This window comes from Meles meles, chromosome 16 (genome assembly GCF_922984935.1).
Source record: "Meles meles chromosome 16, mMelMel3.1 paternal haplotype, whole genome shotgun sequence".
NCBI classification, from domain to species: Eukaryota; Metazoa; Chordata; class Mammalia; order Carnivora; family Mustelidae; genus Meles; species Meles meles.
The window spans coordinates 53,211,381-53,218,614 of record NC_060081.1 but is presented as its reverse complement, the minus strand read 5'-3'; positions in this window follow the sequence as shown (position 1 = coordinate 53,218,614).

Below are 7,234 nucleotides of genomic sequence, written 5' to 3'. Positions count from 1 at the left end.
ACATGTGATTTCAGCATCCCCCAACCCCCGCTGAGGCAGAAAAAGAAACCCTCTGCCATGGCTAGTAATGGCTTTTTTTTTTATTGGAGCCCACTACATTGATGCCCTACTATGTGCCAGACACACAGTATATGGAGAAGGGTGTTCATTGTTCCAAGCAATGGTGGCTACAAGTGACAACACAATTCTCATTTCACAGCTCAAACTTAATTCAACTCAGTCCCTACTTATTTATGGTGATGGAGAGCCCAATCATGACAGATCAGGTCCCCCTGGACCCTGGGGGCAAACCCACAGGTACAGATCAAATAGGACATGAAACCCTGAATCAGGATGAAACCAGGATCCTAGGTCACAGTGGCCCAAAGCAACTGTCTCCTGACATTCTGCCCTGAAATCCTAAAGCCCCACAAAAATGAGGGCTCTGTCACTTACTCTGGCCTCTTTGCAGCCCCCCCGTATCTCTCCTAACCTTGAGTCATTTCCTCTTTTGATCAAAACACAATAGGTTCTTCCATTGTTTCCCCCTCCAGCCCCAAAATGAGACTTGCTGGTTCAGCTTGAGGTCTGTGCAGCTGATTCCAACTATATGACATTCTGGATAAGGCCAAACTAGGAAGACAGTAAAAAGGTCGTTGTTACCAGAGGTTAGTGGGGAGGGAAATATGACTAGGTGGAGCACAGGGGATTTTTTAGGGCAGTGAAACTGTTCTGTATGGTACCACGATGTACGCATGTCCTTAAACACCTGCCCAAATCCACTGACTGTACAGAACTGAGTGAACCCGAACATGAACTGTGAACTTCAGGTGATTAGGATGTGTCAATGCAGGTTCATCAGTGACAACAAATTGGCAGGGGATGTTGATAATGGGGGGAAGCTATGCATGTGGTGGGGGTAAGAGGCATATGGGAAATTTGTGTGTCTTCTTCTTGTTTTGATGCAACCCTGAAACTGTTCAAAAGAACGGAAGGAAGGAAGGAAAAAGGAAAAGGAAAGAAAAAAGAAAGAAAGAAATTCTCTCAAGACTTTGGCTGTAACTCATAGGCCCACAACTTTGGCATCCACCTTCCATCCCCTGAAGCCAGTGCCAGCTCAGGCCCTTGACTCGGGCAGCTGACGTTTCAGCCTCAGGCAGGTGGCTAAAGGTGGCCTGCAAAGCCACTTTCATATCCCTATTGTTTGGAGATTGTAAAATAGAAGGAGTAAAGGTCGGTGAAAAGAAACTCTCTTAACAATTCTCAGGCTTTTGTATCCTGAAATTTCATCTCTTTGCAATTAAAACTATGAGATAAAAATCTGTCCTAAGAATAACAGATCTTAAAATAATAGAACCTTGCAGGATGAGGAAAGAGCATGAGCAGAGATGCCACATACTATGTTTTTAGTGACAATACGTGACATGGGAAATCCTGAATATGAAATTAAATCTTGCTAATAAATGAATTAATTTCATGGCTTCATGGTGTTACTCTTAGTAAAATGTGGATAATGTGTTTTACTTTTGTTCTGGAATAAATAAGCATAATTTTTTTTTAAAGATCTTATTTATTTATTTATTTAGATCTTATTTATTTATTTATTTATTTATTTATTTATTTATCAGAGAGAGAGAACACTCAAGCACAGGCAGGGGGAGGTAGAAGGAGAGGTAGAGGGAGAAGCAGGCTTCCCGCCAAGCAGGGAGCCCAATGTGGGACTCAATCCCAGAACCCTGAGGATCCTGGCTGAGCCATCCAGGCACCCCAAGCATAATTTTTTTGATGAAGAAAAAATTGGGGCAAAATACAGAAAATTAGAATTAATAGGGATTTAAATAAAATAGAAGTGTATCTCCCTCTCCCTCAAGTAAGTGTGGGCATCAAGGCTGATGTGGCAACTGCCCAGCCGTCACGAAGCTAGAACCCTTTTAATTTTTGTGTTCTGCCATCTTCAATGGACCGCTTCCACTCATGGTCTAAGATGGCTGCTGGAAAACCAGCCATTATATCTGCGTTCCAGAAAGCAAGATAGAGGAAGGAACAAAGCAGGTCATGCCCAGTCTTTTAAGGATAATTCCTTAAATTGCATATTTCATTTCTGCTTACATCACACTAGCCAGAAGTTAGTCACATGGCCTTATGTCTTTATTCCAATAGATGATGTGCCCAGATAAATACTAGGGGTTCATTACTAAGAAGTGGGCAGTGGAGGGATGAAGCTCTGCCTTTTTATTGAGCAACCAGGGTCCTGATTAAATCTCTCATTCTTTGGAACTGCTGGGATCCCAGCCCCAGGCCCCTGCCTATGACAGCATCTCTGTAGAGCCTCCTATCTCCCATAGAGGGCGCCCGAGCCCTCTGCTTCCTCACCTTTGTCCTTTCGGATCCAACAGCAATATCCGAGGCATATGACTAGCTCAGCCCACAGTGGCCCCAAGAAGATCCTCAGGGCCTGCTGTGGTCAGCTTGGGGACAGATGTGAGTCACACAGCTCAGTGGTTAGGAGCCTGGGCCTTCCATAGAGCTGAGTTCAAATTCAGACCTATCATTCACCAGCTGTGTGACCGGGGGAAGTTACTCAACCACTCTGAACATGGAAACTTTGGGACAGCTTGTGTGAGTGTGAAGAGCCTGCCACAAAGCCTGGAATGTCAGAACAGCTCTGTGGGTGCAGTGAGAGTAGACGAAGACTGCTCCCACTTCCCCACGAAGGTGACCGCTCCCATAACTACACCCTGGCTTTCCCTCAGTCACCCCAGAGCCTGTGGTCTGTCCCTCTGGCTCTCCTCCCCTGCTCATGCACTCATTTCTGCTCCTGGACAGTGTGAAGGCATATGGACTTCTCCATCTGCCCCTGCTAACGCTCCAGGGCAGAGAAAATCCCTTCCATCCATACCAATACCAGCCAGCCCTGCCCCCGTTTCCTAAAGACGAACTGGCCACGAGGTATTACCGGCCAGTTGAGAAAATCCAACAAGCAAGATTCAGAAAAGCAGAGCAAACCACAACTGAGTGATGATGTGCGCCTGGCCGTGGTCTAAGCCTCGACATTCAGTAACCATGTAATGACGCCCAGAGCTAGATGCTCTTGTGACCTCCACTTTGCAGGAAACTGAGTCACAGAACAGTACATTAGCTTGGTCGAGATTGAAACAGCTCATGAGGGGCAGAGACACGGAATCTGAACCCAGGCAGCCTGTTTGCTGCACTGCACCCTGAACTACTCAACCCTACTGATTTTTTCTTATTATTATTAATCTTTTTATTTTAATTCCAATCCAGTGGACATACAGTTAAATTAGTTTCAGATGTACAATATAGTGATTCAACAATTCTGTACATCCCTCAGTGCTCATCATGATAAGCGTCAATCCCCTTCCCCTGTTTGCCCCATGTCCTCCTCCCAGTTTCCCATCAGTTTGCTCTCTAGATTTAGGAGTCTGATTCTTGGTTTCTCTATCTCTCTCTCTCTCTCTCTGTCTCTGCTTGTTTGTTTTATTTCTCCAATTCCACATATGAGTGAAATCACATGGTATTTTTCTTTGGCTAACTCATTTCACTTATCCCTCTGGCTCCATCCAAGTTGCTGCAAATAGCAAGATTTCATTCTTTTTTATGACTGAATAATATTCCATCATGTACATATATTACATTTTCTTTATCCATTCATTTTTTTGATGACACTTGGGCTGCTTCCAATGATACTCCCTCTTTAATAAATTTTTTTTTTTTTTTTTTTTTTTTTAGAGATTACAAGTAGGCAAGTAGGCAGAGAGGCAGGCAGAGAGAGAGAGGAGGAAGCAGGCTCCCAGCCGAGCAGAGAGCCTGATGCGGGGCTCGATCCCAGGACCCTGGGATCATGACCTGAGCCGAAGGCAGAGGCTTTAACCCGCTGAGCCACCCAGGCGCCCCTTTAATAAATTTTTTTAAAAAGTGACTTACTGATCCCAGAGGAAACAGATCATTCAAACAGAAGAGAACTTAATAAGAGTCTAAGTCTATTATATTCATAAAACGAATAGAGGAAGCTATGAAAAAAAGCAAGAAATAATTCTTAGAAATTTAAAACAGAATCACTAAGAAAAACCAAACTCAATAGAAAGGAGTGTGAGCATCTGTGGTTTGGGTGTCCAAAATTTTTCTTTTGCTAGAAAAAAAAATAATAATAACAAAATTTTAAAACGCTCTGATTTCCCTTTGATTTCTGAAGCCAGTGGATTGGGTGGAATTGACCACCCCTCCCCCATTTTATACACAAGAGAAACATGTTGCTGCTGACAGTCCACTCTGAGGAGCCAGGGATGGAGACAACACTGAGAGCTGAGGAAAGATGTATAGTGACCCTGGGTCCTTGATGACATTGCAGTCCCTGGATCAAGACTTACCTGAAGCTAAAGGAGTGAGTGCTTCTCTTTCCCAATATCTACTTATCAAGTCCTATAGAACGACTCCACTTATCCTTGCCTCAGTTGTGTTTTCAGCCCTCAAATGAGTCCCCATCAAGGTAAACTCCCTGGCCTGGTGTATGAGCCCACCCCAGCAATTGGAAACAAAACCAAAAAGAAATCAAATCACAAAACTGGACTGGGGAAGCATCAGTTCACTGAAAGAAAGGGTGGGGAAAGGAGAGCTGGATAAACACGACAGCAGTTACCACATCTCACTAGACAGACAAAGGGCCCAAGCATGGGAATATGTGCATGGCAAGTCGATTTTGCGGTAACATAATGGAAAGGACATCTGTTTCTTCTCTCAGGAAGAAAAAAGAAAGGCAATTAGAAAACCAGAAACAATTCCAGGCCCTGAATATGAAGCAAACATGTGAGGCATGATTTTGAACAATTAGTGAAGTATAAGAAAAGAAAATCTGCTTGACCTTGATGTTGGAGACACCAAATGCTCTTTGGGCAGCAGAGGGTAGAGAGAATGGCTTTACATTTCCTTCTCAATGGAGCTATCCCATTACTTGGTTCTGTAGTAAATGATGTTTATATAATCACAAAATTGGCTGATTTTCAGTTTTCGGAATCAACCTGAAGATAAAGAATGGGAGATTTAACTATAGCTACAAAACAAAATATAAATGTTGTAAACTTTGGCCATGGAAATATGAAAGTAAAACCAATAGAAATTAGATGGGAGTAGGGAAGGAAGATGGCAGATGGACTAGAGACGTTAATTATCTTTACATATTGGGGCACCTGGGTGGCTGAGTGTTAAAGCCTCTGCCTTCAGCTCAGGTCATGATCCCAGGGTGCTGGGATCAAGCCCCATATCAGGCTGTCTGCTTGGCAGGGAGCCTGCTTCCCTTCCTCTCTCTCTGCCTGCCTCCCTTCCTCTCTCTCTGCCTGCCTCTCTGCCTCCTTGTGATCTCTGTCTGTAAAATAAATAAATAAAATCTTGTTTTAAAAAATTATCTTTACATATTGATGGGGATCAAGAAGTTGTCTATGTTTTAAATATAGATTGTTCAGGGGCACCTGGGTGGCCTAGTCATAGGTTAAGCCACCAACTCTCGATCTCGGCTCCGGTCACAATCTCAGGGTCCTGGGATCAAGCCCCACAGCAGGGAGTCTGCTTGAAGATTTCAAGTCAAGGAAGTCTGAAGATTTCTCTCTCTCTCCCTCTGCCCCTCCCCCTGCTCATGTGTGCACATTCTCTCTCTCAAATAAATAAATCTTAAATATAGATTGATCAGAACTATAAATAACAGCAAATGCGACTGTGATAATATAATATAGCCAACAAAATTTTAAAAGTGGGCTTGGGGAGAGATGGGAGCTAGTGTGATTTAAATTCTTGCTTTAACAATGAGGTATCATTAGATGCTCTCGAGTTACTAAATTGAGAAACAGAGGTAGTTGTTTGGGGTTGTTTTGTTCTTGGTTCTGGTTTTTTGTGTTGTTTTGTTTTGTTTTGAGAGAGAGAAAGCACATGTGAAGGAGAGAGAGAATCCCAAGTAGAATTCCCATGGAAAGTGGAACCCAACACGGGGCTCGATCCCAGGACCCTGAGTTCATGACCTGAGCTGAAATTATGCTTAATCGACTGAGCCACTCAGGCACCCCAAGAAACAAAGGTAAAGCATATTCTTTAGAACTAAAATGTTAAAACTCTGGAATATCTAAAAATAGAAAAAGTTCTGAGGTGTGGAACCGGTGTAGGAAATTTTGTCTTCCATTTTTTTCCCATCCTGTTTTGGTTGAATTTTTTTACCTACACAGACTATACCATATCAGAACCCCACCACCCACCTCGCTCTACCTCCTGTGTCTCTATGGAGGATTGGCACTAGGCACCATTCCCACCTCCTTCTAGTTTGCCTGTACTGAAGGGGGTGGAAAACCACATTTGCATTTCCCAGACTCCTTTCCAGCTGCCTTAATGCCACCACACGACTGTTCAGCCAAAATTAATTTCCCACTTCACCAGACTGTCAAATAATAGTGTCTCTCAAAACTCTGGAACTGGGACAAAGTGACACTATTAGGCCTCTGCTTATAGCTGAAAGGAGGGCAGATAAATTCAGGAATGTTCATATGCATGGAGAAGAAAGACATAAATAACAGGCAATCCGTTAAGAGAATGAAAAGACAAGCCACAGACTGGGAGAAAATATTTGCAAACATGTATCTGATAAAGGACTTGTATCCAAAATACGTGAGGAAGTCTTACAACTCAACAATAAGAAAACAAACAACTGCAGGAAAAAAATGCACAAAGGGGTAAGGTGTCTGGCTGGCTCAGTCAGTGGAGCATACAACTCTTGATCTCAGGGTTGCGAGTTCGAGCCCCACGTTGGGTGCAGAGATTACCTAAGATTTAAAAAGTCTTTTTTTAAAAAAAGATTTTATTTATTTATTTGACAGACAGAGATCACAAGCCGGCAGAGAGGCAGGTAGAGAGAGAGAGGAGGAAGCAGGCTCCCTGCAGAGCAGAGAGCCCGATGTGGGGCTTGATCCCAGGACCCTGGGATCATGACCTGAGCTGAAGGCAGAAGCTTTAACTCACTCAGCCACCCAGGTGCCCCAGATTTAAAAAGTCTTTTTAAAATGCACAAAGGGAGGCACCTGGGTGGCTCAGTGGGTTAAGTCTCTGCCTTCGGCTCGGGTCCTGATCTCAGGGTCCTGGGATGGAGCCCCGCATTGGGCTCTCTGCTCAGCGGGAAGCCTGCTTCTCTCCCTCTCCCCGCCTGCCTCTCTGCCTACTTGTGATCTCTCTCTCTGTCAAATAAATAAAATTAAAAATCTTT